The sequence below is a fragment of the Camelus bactrianus genome, chromosome 7 (assembly GCF_048773025.1).
Source record: "Camelus bactrianus isolate YW-2024 breed Bactrian camel chromosome 7, ASM4877302v1, whole genome shotgun sequence".
Taxonomy (NCBI): Eukaryota; Metazoa; Chordata; class Mammalia; order Artiodactyla; family Camelidae; genus Camelus; species Camelus bactrianus.
In genome coordinates, this window is record NC_133545.1 from 84,473,157 (window position 1) to 84,489,179 (window position 16,023).

At 40.3% G+C, this 16,023-nt stretch overlaps 1 protein-coding gene across 3 annotated transcripts in view; it reads right to left on the reverse strand.

Annotated features, from left to right (window-relative positions):
• The window catches only part of LOC123617147 (epidermal growth factor receptor), a 121,883-nt gene that overhangs the window by 44,006 nt on the left and 61,854 nt on the right, over nt 1-16,023 (reverse strand). The gene's annotated exons all lie outside the window — the stretch shown is intronic.

The following is a 16,023-nucleotide window of genomic DNA, read 5'->3' on the forward strand; positions in this document are numbered from 1 at the left end:
GACCCTGCCCTTCACCTTCCTCCCCTGGAGCAGGGCTGCAGCCCCTGGACAGATGGACAGATGGACAGCGGGGCTGTGAGCCACAGGAAGGGACACCATCAGGACCCAGGACACGCCGAGGCCCAGGGAGGCAGTGGTGGAGAATGGATGGATGTGCGAGGTGCGTGTAGGGCTTCAGGCTTGGGTGTGAGGTCAGGGGAGCCACAGGGAAGGCCCGGCAGGATGCCGCCGGGGTGGGCAGGAGAGGGGTGTGGGGAGGCCTAGATTCTGGGTAGGCAGGAGTCTACACTGCAGTCGCTGCTTGGCCAGGGGTCCAGGCAGAAGATGGACCCTGATCAGGAAGGGGCAATGGGGAAAGAGGGGAAAGAATCCAGAGGGTTTAGCAGAGCTCCTAGCCAAGGGCCATGGCACTGGAGCTGGTTTCCTGTCAGCCCGAGGGCAACAGGTCCAGGGAAATGTGAGTTTCCTTTGAGAGGTTGGATGTGAGGGGCTCTGGCGGACTGCACAGGCCTGTTGGGTGGTCTGAGCACAGGACTCGTTGGGCAGTTGCCTGGAGGAAGGAGCTGGAGGCCTTTGGTCAGGTGGGGTTCGCAGAGCACTGGCCTGAGGAAATGGAAAAGGCCAGACACAGCTCAGAGCTCAGGGGGCCTGGAAAGTCCTGGGGAGGGCAGCTGGGCCTCCAGCAGGGAGAGGGGCCTCCCAGGCCAGGTTTTGGGGGCAGGAGAACACTGGTGCAGCCACTGGAACCTTCGTATGGCTCAGGCCCATCTGCCAGGAGCGTTTCAGGCAGGGATGCTCCGTGGGGAGTGGGCCATGGGGACGCTGACCTTCTGGGACCCCAGCCGGTGGAGGAGGTGAGGCCGGATGAGCTGCTACGACACCGCCCATGAGGCTGGGCAGGAGGAGCCCAGCTTCCTCCTCCTCCTCCTCCTTCATCCGCTGTCCCCTGTTGAGCAACATTTTTGTTCAAATCGCCCACTTTCCCACTGACCCACGGAACTCAGGGCCTGAGGACAAATCTCCTCGTTGGGGTCACCTTCCCAAATAAAGGGCGAGCTGGAAACACTGCATATCCCCAGAGCTTGCCCAGGTTTGCGGCCCTGGACTGCAAGTGCCGCCTCCGGCAGCGGCAGGGGGCAGCTCCTCCCGGGGTAGGGGCAGGTCACACTGACTGGGGACTGGGGGTGGGGGGAGAAACACTGGCTGCAGCACAGGGGTGCTCGGACCCAGGGAGCGGCCGGTAGCCGCGTTCCGGGTTCGCACCCTGCTCTGTTCCCCGTTTCCTAGGCGCCCCAAGTACCTGCAGCCCCGTACCCCGTGGCCTACCTGCCCTGGCCCCTACCCCGACCCCCTCCCTGGTCAGTATTCGCGCCCCCGACCCAACGCCGCGCCCCCTGACCAGCCCTGCCCCCAGCCTGGTCCCCACGGTGGCCAGAGCACGACTGGCCCAGCGGGTCGCAGCATCCCGCGGCACAGACGCTCCGGCCCTCCGAGCATGGCACCGAGGCGCGGGCCGTGCGGGCTGCAGCGCCTCTTGGACTTGCTCGCCCTCTGGTCCTGCTTCCTGGAGTCAGTGCAGCCTCCGCGGAGCCAGGTAAGACCGACGGGGACCCGGGAGTGCTTGCACCAGGCCCGCCCGCCTCCCGCCGCACTTTGTGCAGGTCTCTGGACAGTCCTGGGAGGCGGCAGCGTCAGCCCAATCTGCGGCCACAGTCTTCCCCTTCAATGACTTGTATTTACGAGTGCCCGGACAACGCGCCCTTAGACCAGCACAGGAAGAAGACCCCCGAGTGGCCGGGCAATTGCCTGTCTTTCTTTTGCAGTGTGAGATGTTCGCTCAGAGCTTTGAGGAAGCGCTGCACTTCCTCAGAGCACAACTTCGTGTGTGTGGCTTCGTTTATTCCCTACTCTAGCCTAAGCAGTCGCATCACCAGCCACGTCCTACGTAACCATCAAGAAAACCAGCCAACCAGCCAGTCAGCCTTTACATCATTTTCCAGTTTGTTTTCACAGAAATCCAAGATCTTGCATAGATTCTAACCTGTTCACTACATCCTTTTGATGTTTAGTTACAGGGAACATCAGATGCTAACTGTTTAATTACAATGGGCAAGGCTTACGCCCAGTGTTGTTGCTTGAGGATGGGTAACATGAATAAGAACAAGACAAAGATAATTATATGGGGCCATGCAGTGTGTCAGTGGTAACAAAGTATCTGCAGAAGGACCTGTTTGTCAATGTTCAACGTTTTTTTGAATCTCCTCATGTTTCTAAACTATATCATTTCTTGGACAATTGAGTTATTCTAATTTACAACATAGCAGAAACGCACTGTTTTGTTTTCATTGTTTTTTAAAATTCTTCCTACATCCCTTCTGATTTTAGATTCTATGGCTCTGGATTACTTTCAGTTTCAACATGTAGGACCTAGTTCTATTAAGTTGGAATTGGGTGGCTATGATCATATTTAGCTCGTTCTATAGTGGGTTTTTTTGTTTTGTTTTTTGGTAATATAGTTTCTTTATCAGCCTCATGTCCTAGTCTTTATTGTCTATCTTTTTACAGTTACCAGTCCACCCATCCCTCATTTAATGCAGCTGTTTGATTCAACACAATGGTATTTTATTAGTTTCATTATAATATTCTTGAAAAAAATTACCAAACCTGCGTATGGAATTTCTTATGTTGAAGCATCATTGCCATGTATAAAGACAGAATAACATCTTCTGCTGAGTTCCTGCTAAACATTTTGAGGAATTCCAATATTTGGCAGAAAAAGAAATGCCAGTGGAAATGACCCATTCTATAATTAATTACTTCTGGTGAAACACTAACCAAAAGACCAACTACATTTCTACATTCACAGTTTTCTAAGTTCAAACTTATAAATGTACCAATTTGGTCATCATGATTTCTATTTTGAAAAGTGGTGTGTAATGTGTTTATGTTAACTGTAACATTTATAACTTCAAAGAACCATATGAAAATAAGAATGTCTCTTTTACTCTGTAATAGTATTGATCTTTCTCCGGAGGTAAACAAGAGACTTTCTTGGAAAGAATCTGTATTTTAAAGGAAAAGAGAATAGGGTTTATAAACCAGCAATGGAAGACCTTATAAATTGATCTCTGAAGAGACATAAACTCAATAAACACTTCTCTACCATAAAAAAAATTCTCTTGTAAGAAAAATTCAGTGTTATTTTGCTAAAAGTGCTACTGTCCCTACTCTTCATATCAAGATCACAATTAATTATTTTTATCTCAAAACCTTTTCATCTTAAGTAAATGCAAGCTGATTTCATAAGCCACCGTTTGATATGTGTCTTATAATCTTCAGTATTCAGAATTTACCCATTAAGAATATGGAAAACTTGTGGGAGAAACTAAAAATATTTTTTTTCCGTAAAAACAAACAAACAAACAAACAAAACTCTGAGTTTGCAATTCAGCAAGAGTTTAAGTAAAATCAATGGGGAAATTTTAAAAACTATTTAATGTGACCTATTACTTTTGTTCTAAAACATCTATTTCTTTTTTTTTAACATTTTTTATTGATTTATAATCATTTTACAATGTTGTGTCAAATTCCAGTGTTCAGCACAATTTTTCAGTCATTCATGGACATATACACACTCATTGTCACATTTTTTTCTCTGTGAGTTATCATAACATTTTGTGTATATCTCCCTGTGCTATACAGTGTAATCTTGTTTATCTATTCTACAATTTTGAAATCCCAGTCTATCCCTTCCCACCCTCCACCCCCCTGGTAACCACAAGTCTGTATTCTCTGTCTGTGAGTATATTTCTGTCCTGTATTTATGCTTTGTTTTTGTTTGTTTGTTTGTTTTTGTTTTTGTTTTTAGATTCCACATATGAGCGATCTCATATGGTATTTTTCTTTCTCTTTCTGGCTTACTTCACTTAGAATAACATTCTCCAGGAGCATCCATGTTGCTGCAAATGGCATTATGTTGTCGGTTTTTATGGCTGAGTAGTATTCCATTGTATAAATATACCACATCTTCTTTATCCAGTCACCTGTTGATGGACATTTAGGCTGTTTCCATGTCTTGGCTATTGTAAATAGTGCTGCTATGAACATTGGGGTGCAGGTGTCATCCTGAAGTAGATTTCCTTCTGGATACAAGCCCAGGAGTGGGATTCCTGGGTCATATGGTAAGTCTATTCCTAGTCTAAAACATCTATTTCTTCACATCCTTCTTTCATTTAACAAACATTCATTGAGCGTGTACTATATGACTAGTACAATGTTAGGCATTAATTTGCATTATTGAGTAAGCAAAGAGTTTCATCCAAAAGTCATAAAAATAAGGCAAAAATGACCGGCATTCTCAAGGAAAGTCCATGTCAAGAGGCCCAAGACTGCGATGCTCTTGAGCTGCCCTGTTTTGAATCACAAGTTTGACTGTGGCTGTAAGAGTTATCCCGTACGAGCTGCAAGTTTCCTTTCTCATGTCGCCACATGGCTCTTCATCTGCAGTAAAGCACTTATTTTATTACATCCATATTTGCCTCGAAAAAAGCAGATGTTTTCAATCCCGAGATTGGATAAATGTTGGCTAACCAAAGCCAAAACAAATCCTGCCTTGGTCTCTTCTGAACTTCTGGGCAAGGGTCACAGTGCTCTGGGGCTCATCTTCCCCACATGAGCTCATCATTCAGCCTGGGTTACCCCCTTGAGGGGTGCAGGATCCCATATGGCGTGCAGAGGAAGCGCTGAACCCCTGACAGGTAGTGAATCAGTGTTCCTAAACATTGTCTGATTTTACTAGTTACTTGGGGAGGCTTAAAAACACAGATTCCTTTGCAAATTGCAAATGATAACCACTATATATAAAAATAGATAAAGAACAACTTTATTCTGCATAGCACAGAAAACTATATTCAATATCTTGTAAGAACCTTTAATGAAAACGAACATATGTATATATACACATGACTGGGACAGTATGCTGCACACCAGAAACTGACACATTGTAACTAATACTTTAATTTAAAAAATAAAAACACACACAGATTCCTAGGTATCCCCAAAATGCCACATCACAGTCTCCTGGGATGTGTTCACATTCTGAATTTTTGCAAGCTTCTCCAGCTGACTCTATTGATCAGGCATGTTTGTGAAATACTGTAGGACAAAAAAGCCTGAGAAATTGTCTTAAATACTTTCTGGGATCAGCACAGTTTATAAACAAAAACATTAAAGCCTGCAAGAGCTGATACATCTCAGATCTGAAGGATCAGATAAGGCCTCAATGAGCCCAGTAGAATTTTAGCAGCTTGAAACTGAGGTGAAGACTATCTCTTTCAAGTTTCCTAAGAAGTAGTTAAATAATAACCATTGTACTTTCACAGGTACTGAGCTGTGAAGCCATCCTGTTTTCTACATCCACTAAGGTGGGAGGGGTATGTGGTTGTGAGGGCAGGTCCCTTAGGAATTAAAAGAAAAGGCAATTAATTCAAATCTGATGAAAACTCAAAATCTAACTTCTCTGTTGCTGTGTGCTAGGAGAAATAAAGTCATTTCTGGTAAATATTGCACTACTTTATTTTAGTAAAACTTTAAAATAATTTTTAGCATTTAGAAAATGATTTTGCAAGATGCATGGAGAAAATTCCTTATCATCTACTCAAATCCTGTCAAGAACATTTATTCCAATAAATATAGTTACAGTATATAGCCTCTTAATGGAAGTTATTTGGTTCCTTCCAGATGGAAAAAGAAAACCAATGTCCCCAGTCCACTCTCTGGATAAAAAAACTCAAGAAGTTTGTTAATCCAGGCATAGTTTGCTTATAAAAGATGTACTTCTTAACAAACTCTCCTGGGGTAGAAAATATCAATTTTAATAATTCCTTCTTTGAAAAAAAGAAGTTAATACTTGTCTAGACATAAAACTTCCAGTTTTAGAATTATGGTCTGTCACAGTTGCATATACCCAAGTGCATCAGAAAAATTTACTCTTTTTCTTATATGTTTTGAAAAATATTCATCACTTTATATTTCCCACTGTAGGAGATTTTATAAATTTTAATAACCTTGTTTCTACATCTACTATCACAGTCTATACTCTTTATCCTTTTTACCTTTCTATTATTTTCCTCAGACTATATTAAATCTGCCAGAGTTTTCATTTCTGCTCAAGAACTATTTATCGAGATTGTGTTCAGTGTCAGACACTGACCTAAGACACGGCAGTATCGTGATCAGTAAAACAAACCCTCAGAATACATTCTTGGGGATGCTTCAAACTGAGAAAAGCATTCTAAGTTCAGAAATTTGGGGTTTTATACCAAAATCTTGAACATGATAGGAGCTTAGTATTAAAAAGAAACCTTAAAGATCAACATATAAAACCCACATCCACTGTGGAGCATTTGTCCAGCCAGGGCTTGAAGCATTTCCCTCAATTGGGACAACTAATTTCAGAAAATCCCAGCTGTCACAAAATGATTGCTAATTCTGAGCCAGGACTGATGTCCATCAGTATTCTGACCATTGGTAACAGCGGCTCATTTCAGGTAGCATGAAACAAGCCCTGCCTCTGTGTTGGATGAACGTTTATACCTTCATAGGCATGTCCCACAAGCATCTCCTCTAATCACTTGCTGTATTTAATTTGTTGTGATTATTAATAGATTTTACTTCTTTTTATTGCTTTATTTTGTATGTACAGATTACAATATTTTTCCTAACTCCTTCATTTTCCTTGTTTTTTTTGTCTGTTAGAATAAATAATTATATTTTACTACTCATTCTTCCCCCTTCACTGGTTTGAAAGTTTTACCTTTCATTTTTAATCCTTTGGTGGTTCAATCTCTATCATGTGGAGGCTACATAAGAACCTTAGAATTACATTAGCTCCCAAATTGGGGATCCACCCTTCATTTCCATTAGGATTTTTCTTCTAACTTATTTTGAAACCTCTACATCAATCTAGAAAAATTCTGCACAACAAAGAAAACAATCGACAGAGTGAAAAGGCAACCTAAGGAATGGTAGAAAATATTTGCAAATCATATATCTGGTAAGGGGTGAATAAACATTTCTCCAAAGACATATAAATGGCTAACAGGGAAATGCAAATCTAAACTACATCACACCTGTCTCATATCTCACTTGTGAGAATGGCTATTATGTTAAAAAAAAATACACTAAAGGTTAGTGTTGGTGAGGATGTGGGGGAGTTGGTATACTTAGGCACTGTTGGTGGGAATGTAAAATGGTTCAACTGCTATGGAAAACAGTATGGAAATTCCTGATAAAAATAAAAACAAAATTCCCTTATGAGCCAGCCATCTCATCTCTGGTGTAGATCCAAAAAATTGAAAACAGAGTCTCAAAGAGATAATTGCACCCTATGTTCATAGCAGCACTATTCACATTAGCCAAGAAATGAAAGCAACCCAAATGTTTATTGCTGCTGAGTGGATAAGGAAAATGTGATACATCCATTCAGTGGAATTTCATTCAGCCTTAAAAAGGAAGAAAACTCTGTCATGTGCAACAACATAGATGAACCTGGAGGACTTCATGCTAAGTGAAAGAAGCCCGTCACCATAGCACAAATATTGCATGATTTTACTTACATACTTATCTAAAATAGTCAAATGCATAAAACAGAGAGTAGAATGGTGGTCGTCAGGGCCTGGGAGGGTGGGGGAAATGGGGACCTGCTATTCAATGAGTATAAACTTTCAGTGGTCCAACATGCATACATTTTAGAGATCTGATGTACAACATTGTGCCTATAACTGACAATATTGGTTTATATACTTAAACATTTGTTCAGAGGGTAAATCTCATATTAAGGGTTCTTACCAAAGCAATTAAAATAAAACTACAGATTGTCATTTTTCTTTTATATTTGATAATGTATTTTACTTAGAAATATGTTCGTCTTTTTTTTGTTCAGTCATGTTTCTTGTTTTCCCCTTCTTTTCCCCAGTTTCAATTTCACTCTTTCTCATTGCTTTATCCCTTCCTTAGTGGTTCTTTTAGACAGGGAGTGTGACTAGTAAAATATCCATCTTTTGTGTATGCATTCTTGAATAGTGGCGAATCTTGGCTTAGGGTTTTAGTTTGTTCTTTAATACTTCAAAATATTAAAGACATTTCTCATTGTGTTATGTTGAAAAGTATGCCCTTGTTCTAATTGTCATGTCTGTGTAGCCAACGTGACTTATTCCTTTAGTAGCCCCTGAGATCAACTTTCTGTTTGGTGTGGTCCTACTTCACAACAGGTGTTTAAGCATGGATTTGTTTCAATTAACCCTCTCAGGACTCAAAGTTTTCTTCTATAACTTTTTAATCTTGCTTTTCAGTGTCTACCACTAGCAAATTCTCAGCAATTTTCCTATTATGTATTGCCTTTTCTCTGTTCTTTCCTTCTATACCTTATCTTAGACCTATTTTAGCTCTTCTCATTCTTCTTTCCTACATTTGTCTTGACTCACCTTTCATATTTTCTATGAGTTTATATTTATGGTGCTTTATTCTGAGTGATTTCCTCAGTATTTTCCAGTTCACTAATTTTCTTCTCAGTTGGGTACTTGTCCAGTTTACCATTTCATCTTGACTATAATCTTATTCATTTTTATGGAAGAACATTAACAATATGCCTACAGTATTTCTTGTATTTGTAAAATACAAGTATTTCTTGTATTTTATTCACAAAGCTTCATAATTTGTCTTTGACAATGTTTTCAGATAATTAACAAATTTGGTAACATTCAAGAGAGGAACAGATACTGACCCAGAGATTATTGAAGTTTTTATTTAAAGTCTGTATATGTTAGTGAAGTTTTGAAATAATTACAGAAGCACAGGCAATTTATTTGGGGTTAATATCAGATGTATTTTCCCTGCCAGCCATTAACCCTCAGGCAATCTCTCACTCCTAGGCCATTACTGTATTACTAAGGCAAACATTTAAAAACAGCATAGGTGTAATAGTATGTATATTTTTTGTACTTAGGTCGCATTATCATAATTGGTGTGTATAGGGGACTTCTGGGAACCTTTGATTAACTCATCACTCACAAAAATTTGGTTGATTAGATTATCTTTCACTTTCAATTCACATTATTATAATTAACTTGTTCTGGTAAGTACTGTTGGAGTAATGTAAGAATATCAGAAGCTGCTTTCATTTATAAGTTTCATATTGTAGCTAAATAGATTGGAAGTTTACCATTAAATTAAAAACACATCTTATTAAGAACATCTAATTCTGATGAAGAAAAGTGCAATGTGCCATTTACGCTAATTGTGTGGAGATACAGATGTTAAAGAGGAAAAGGCTTGTTCTTGCTGATTATTTCATCTTGTGTCACAGTAAGAGTATCTTATCAGACAAGCTTTAGATATTGCAACAGCTGTGGGTCTCTGATTGGGTTTAAAGCCCTCCTTCTGACTCTTGCTAAGACAGTTTGCAAAATAAAGTCAGCAGAGCCACCACACAAGTTTCCTTTTAAATTGCTCCACAAGACTGAGAGCTGAGTGATTGCTATATATAAGGTCTACCAGTGTTAGGAAAACAGCTTTCCTTTCCTGACCTGCTCCAGGCCTGGGTGCAGACCCCTGAGAAGATTGCAGGTGTCTGTGTAGTCTTAGTAACAAGAGCTTGAGGAACAGAACGAGGAGCTGTGAGACCCGGACAAGGTGTGGCAGGAGAGACTGACATTCCCAACAACGGGAAGTGATCAGATGGGAAGCAGACCACCACACAGAAAACTGGCAAAGTGAACAGCAGCTGCTCCCAGGCTCAGCGGGGAGGCTGGCAGCCAAGGTAATGGAGGAGAAGGAGCTGGAGCTCACCTCCTTTTAAGAACACATCAAAATTACAACCAACTGCAGAAGAATCATCAATAAAAAAGACTGGAGCCTACCTGGAAGGATCTGCCATAGCTAAAGGAGGAACCACAATCAGATGTTTAGCAGGAGTGGACTCGCATTATAATCAAATCCCATACCCCCTGGGCGAGCCACCCACAAACCGGAGAATCACTATCTTGCAGAAGTTCTCTTACAGGAGTGAGAGTTCTGAGCCCCGTGTCAGGCTCCCCAGCTTGGGGGTCTGGCACCAGGAAGAGGAGACCCCAGAGTGTTTGGCTTTGAAAGCCAGTGGCGCTTAATTGCAGGAGCTCCACAGGATTGGGGGAAATAGAAACTTCACTCTTAAAGAATGCACACAAAATCTCATACTCACTGGAAACAGGGGCAGAACAGATGAAGAATACCAGCTGAAGATTTTGGGGCGGGGTGGTAGTGGGGAAATGGATATCCCTATTTATCCAATACTATTGTTTACCAATATGGATACCAAATGTGTCCAAATGTCTTTAGCTGGAGTCCCAGTGTTCCCAATTCCCTGACAGGCATTATTTCCTCCCCTTCCCAGGCTGCCACCTCCCCACTGCCCTGACGCTACCACCACACCATTTCCGCTTTTACACTGCTGCCGCCATGGATGTCTCTGTTAATTCCCAAGGTGCTGTGGGATCCCTAGCTCTGGTTGGGCATGCACGAGACCCCAGTGTGGACAAAGTCCTTCTGTCAAGCTTCCTAGGGTCCCCTTGCTATGGCTGGGTCTTCCCTGGACACAGTGTGTCCTTCTGTTTGGGACAGCTCATGAAACTCTCTGTGAGCTGGCCTTGAGATGACTTAAGGCCGTGGGGCCACATGAGTTAAGGCCACAACTACAGCATGTTTGTAGTGTGAAGTAAATAGTGATTGTACACATGCACCTGTTACGTAACTTTTAGAACAAAGAAAATAGAACTACACATGCACTTACTGATGTTTCTGTAAGCCTCATGAACAAAGAAAACGGCACTGCGCATGTGTAAGCAGAGAACACATTAAAAAGCAGGACAGGTGCATCATAGGCACGCACCGCCCTGTGGCAACAGAATAAAGAGTTGTTAACCCCATGGTGTCTCCTGCTGAAGTCTGTCCTGCGGTATGGCAACTCCCTCGTACATTTTTTCGTTTGGGCCGCTCACCTTCTGGAAACGCACGTCAGCCCCCCTCGGCTGACACTCTCCTATTGCTTCTATCCTGTGCTTCTGCGTAACCTCTTGTCCCAACAAGGTAACATGTCTTTAGGGAAACAACTCCCGAATTTTAAACTCCTTTTCCACATCTTTTCCTCTGAGAGATACTGGCGGAGTTCGCTTCCTTTTCAGTCCCCAACGTGGATGAAGGCCTACTGTCAAAACTTTTCTGTCCATTACAGATTGTCTTCACTGGATCTTCACATTTGACTCCCTCCTCCCTCAACCACCTCATTTTCTCTTTATGTTCAGGGTAAATTTTCTTTACATATGCATTGCTTCAGTCTAATAATTATTGATTTGTGATTCTATATGTGCTATGCTCAGAGAAACCTTGCTTACCACCAACACATAATAGCTAATCTATCATGTCCTAGTTTCTTCCCAGGAAAATTTCCCCAAGACCCTCTGGGGAGGGGTTTTCCTTGATGAATTACTAGTTACTATTTTCTGTACCTGTCTATGAATCACTTTGAAATGAGATGAGTAAGAACTATTTAATTGCATTGATTCATTTATTAATTTGTTAACTAATTAATTTAATACCTACAAAGTACCAGATACAAATTTAGGAAATATAAAATGAAAAATGCATCTTGTTATCTTTCCATAATGTAATTTTATTAAATAAATGAGTTTATTGTTCTGAAATAAATCTCTAGTTAATAGGATTATTGTTCACAGCGAGTGTTCCCTCCCATCCTCACTCCAGAGCACATCTGTTTAGTCATAACTGATATTTTCAGGTCTCACACTGCCAACAGTTAAATTCCCTTCATCTGGCATGTGGGGTTACAATCTGATGAAGTTCTGGAGTTTCACCAATTTTTTTTTAACCAAGATTGTCAGGAAATGATTAATTAACTAATTCTTTCCAACACTTCTTCCTTGCCCTCTGACCTACCACCCAGGATGGTAACAAGTGGCAAAATAGGTAAGGGGCAGAAAAAAATCTCAGTGTCTGGGTAATCCTCAGTTGGACCATCAGTCTCCATCTGGTGCCAGACTGGGACGTGGTAATGCAGTTTTGTTGATTTCCCAGTTCTGTAGCTCCAGTCATTGGAAGAATAGCTCCTGTTATTGGAGTTGACAGTCCTCCTTTTCTCTTTTCTTGCCAAAATACACACACATTTCAAGGAAGGAAAATCTTGAGGAACACACACGTTAGCATATAAGACTCATTTAGTTTTCATGTTTATTTTCTGAGTTGCTTGTAGAAGTAACAATGATCTCCCATGCCTAGTTATTCAGCTTTATTTCATTAGCATGTCTCATTATGGTCTAAAATGTTTGGCCTCATCCTGATAGTGATGACCATTCCAAATAGCATCCTTTGCTCAGGGTCCTAGCACTGTCACATTGCATGGGGTTTCCCTCTGACCACATCAAACGTACTTCTCTAACAAATCTGTATCTGATATTTAAGAATTCTGGAAGTTAGATTCTATGAAAATAACATTCATCTGTTTGTTCTCTCTCTCCTCTGCATCCGGTTTAAGAAATCATAAATGTTTTAATGTGTTTGCTTCTGATACCATGCTTCAGTGTCAGTTCCAACAAACACAGGGATCACTGTACTAGGCAGGTTGGTTACATTGATTTAAAGGATGACTCAATTATTGACTTTTCTACAAAAGTGTAAAATAAACTTTCTGCTGAGAATTTAATGACTAGGTACACATGCATACACACCAACATGCCCACACATACAGACACGTCCAGAGATAAGCCACCCAAGTTTTTATCTGAACACAGAAGGAATTCATCCAGATTTTTGAAAGCGAAGAAGCTCATGGTTAACTCCATTACAAAAGTCACATTATTCTGGCATAAAATAGAACTTGACATTTGGCCTAATTATACTTTCCAAGTCTTTAATATTCTGCTTATCATTATGAATATTTAAATAAGGAAAACTACTCTGATACCTTTTGCCCTTTTTATATTTCATAGTCTTTGAATTAAAAAGGAAATGAAAGTTTTCTCAGCCAGAAGTTGTAACAGATAAATGAATACTGCCAAAAAATAAATAATGCTAAAACATTTTCCCTAAAATTTTAGAGCAAGGAAATTTTCTATATTAGGAAAATCATCAAATTCTTTCCCAAATATTTTTTAAAGAGAATAAAGTCCTAAATGAGATATGACTCTATGCAACTTTGAACTTTGACTTATTCAGCCCTAATCATCTATAAAAATTTCAGGTTTTTCTTTTTTCTTTTTCTAAATGTGGTTTTACGTTACTTTAATGGATTTACACAGATCAGAGAGAGGAGTATGTTCTAATGATTCATCTCATTGTACTTTGTTAAATGCATAAAAAAATACTAAATTTCAGATTGCCAGTTTGATTATAAAAGAATTCAGAATTACTTACTTAGATATTACATTAACCAGGCAGCCAGCTGAGATCAATGATTTTGGCATTGTAGAATTATATAAAGTTTCTAAATTTCTAGAATTTGTTTTAGAGTTATTAAGAGATTTCTTTTCCTCTTCTCTTTTCCAGATTTTAGTTTTTAATTTTTTAACCATATGATTTTATTATCCATCAGGGCACCAGTCTATAATATTTGTCACTTGAATAATATTTTATAAAAATTTCATAATTTAGAGATTTAAAAATTAATTAATGAATGGCTTGGGTGACTGAATCATAACACATTTTCTTTAAACAAGAAAATCATTAAGGTGAATAGAAAGTTATTAAGTACTGATGGGCTGAACTAAGGTAAGAGTAAGGAGTGATTTTACTTCAGAGGTGCACACTAATATGATTATTTTAATTTACCTATAATTGAGCATTTATTAGTTTTAATACATAGAAAAAAATAGATTAGATATGATGTATTTTCTGCTTTGTTCTGTTTCAGAGTAAAAACGTAACTCTCGCCCTGGGGATCTTATCCTTTACCATGGCTTAATTATTAAGTTCTCTACTATGTGTGCCCATACCAAATGGTTAATTTTTGGCTGTAATTTGATGCTTTCTAATTTCACTTCCTAAATTCACCACATCCAAAATTATACTTGCCATCCTGTCTTATATGTAAAGTGATGCTCACTACTGCTTTCACCGTATGCATGATGCACTTGGGTTCCACTCCATGACTTAAAAGCTTAAATCAACACCCTTCTCTCCCTCAGAACATCAAAAAAAGCTGCTGAGGCTTACAAAATTCATCTCTGAGTCATCTCTCCAATGTATTTCCTCCACCCACTACTCTCCATTTTCACTGCTGCTTCTTTAGTTTCTCTTTCTAGATTAGTATCCCCAACATTGATTTTCTTTATTATACCAACTCTGTATTGTACTGTTGCATTAATATTCTTGGATCATAGTTCTGATAAGTAAATATCCAGTTCACCTGGGGCTTTATGACTGGTCGTGAATTTACACACCTTTATGTCAGACAACACTGATGCACAAAGTGGGCTAACCAGCGTCTGCCTCGAGTGAATAAAGTGAACGATGGCATGAAACCTCTGTCCACAGTAGATATATTCTACCATATGATGATAATACACGTGTTACAAGTGAAAACATAAATGCAAAATTATAGAACCCCTCAACGCTTTGTTCTGCTCTTTGTTATCTTTCCCATACCCCCAAATCAAATACTGAACATTAAATTCATCAGATCCTTCAAAGCTCAGATTAAATATTACCTTCTCCTTGGTGGTTTCTATGATTGCTGCAGGCAGAGTCAAGCTTGGTACCTTTGTGTTTTCCCTACAATGTACATTTTCACAGTTTTCTTTGAATAGCTTGTTAGGTATATATTCTGAGTGTCTTGCTTGGACTACTTGCTGGTTAAGTCATATTACCAATACTTTCTAGATTCTACTTCAGAGGACCCACCTCACCAGCACACAAATAGAAATCTTCCTGCGAAATCACTCCTCAAAACGTATTTCTGGATATCCTCAAAGGCGTGCATCGTAAACTTATCGGATCAAGTTCATTCCCATCCCCAGATAGTATTCACTGTGATCTTCCTTTTCTGTTCCAGCTTGCACTTAATATCATTTGAAGAAGCCCCACTATTCATGCCCGTTTTGAGAATGGCAATGAGCCTACCCTGCCACTTCTCAAGGCTCTGAGTTCCCGATCCTCAGGGATCAAAAGAGTAAAGCATCTGGAGCCCAACATGGAAGCAATGGCCTCTCCCTAACTCTGGGTCTTTCTTGCACCTGAGCTCCAGTAATGCAGTTCTGCTCAAGTGCAAATCCTCTCGTGAAGATAACCCATTTCTTTTCCAGCCCTAATCCACCCATGTCCCCAAAGAGCCAGGACCTGCTGAACTTTTCCTAGACCAGTTTATTCTCTGTGACCAGCATGCATGGTCTGTATCTTGTCAAGGGCCATGCCATCCTGCAGTGTAGCTGCCCCTTATTTTCTCTCCAGAAGATGAGGCTCTCATCTCTACCTTCAGCAGTGTCAGCTGGAGCTAGGGTATTTCTCCCATTGGCTTCATTACTCAATCACACCTAGAGAGAGTAATCCTTAACTTCTTAGCTCCATTCCCTTATCTCAGTCCACTTATCTTTCTCCTTATCTCAATCTTTTTTTTTTTCAATAAGCCTGTGCCTAAATGGATGATGGATATATCATTCTTTATCATTCTTTGGCTCCATATTCATTCTGTGATGTTCATTCTGCTCAGCCTGAGACCCTCCCGATTGCTCCCTTCACCATTTTCCCATTAGGCTTTGTCACTCCTTACTCTCAATACATAAAAGATAAGCATCTTACATCTATTTCCAGCTCTCCAAAGCTTTCATGAACATTCTTTCTCTTGCCAGAAACACTCTTCCTACTTCCTGCACCCAATTCAGAACCTGCTTTTGGGGTCTGCATCAAGTACCATCTTCACTGTGTGGCCTCTACTAAAGGTTCTGAGTGATTTTGATTTTTTACCTTCATGATGTTATTTTT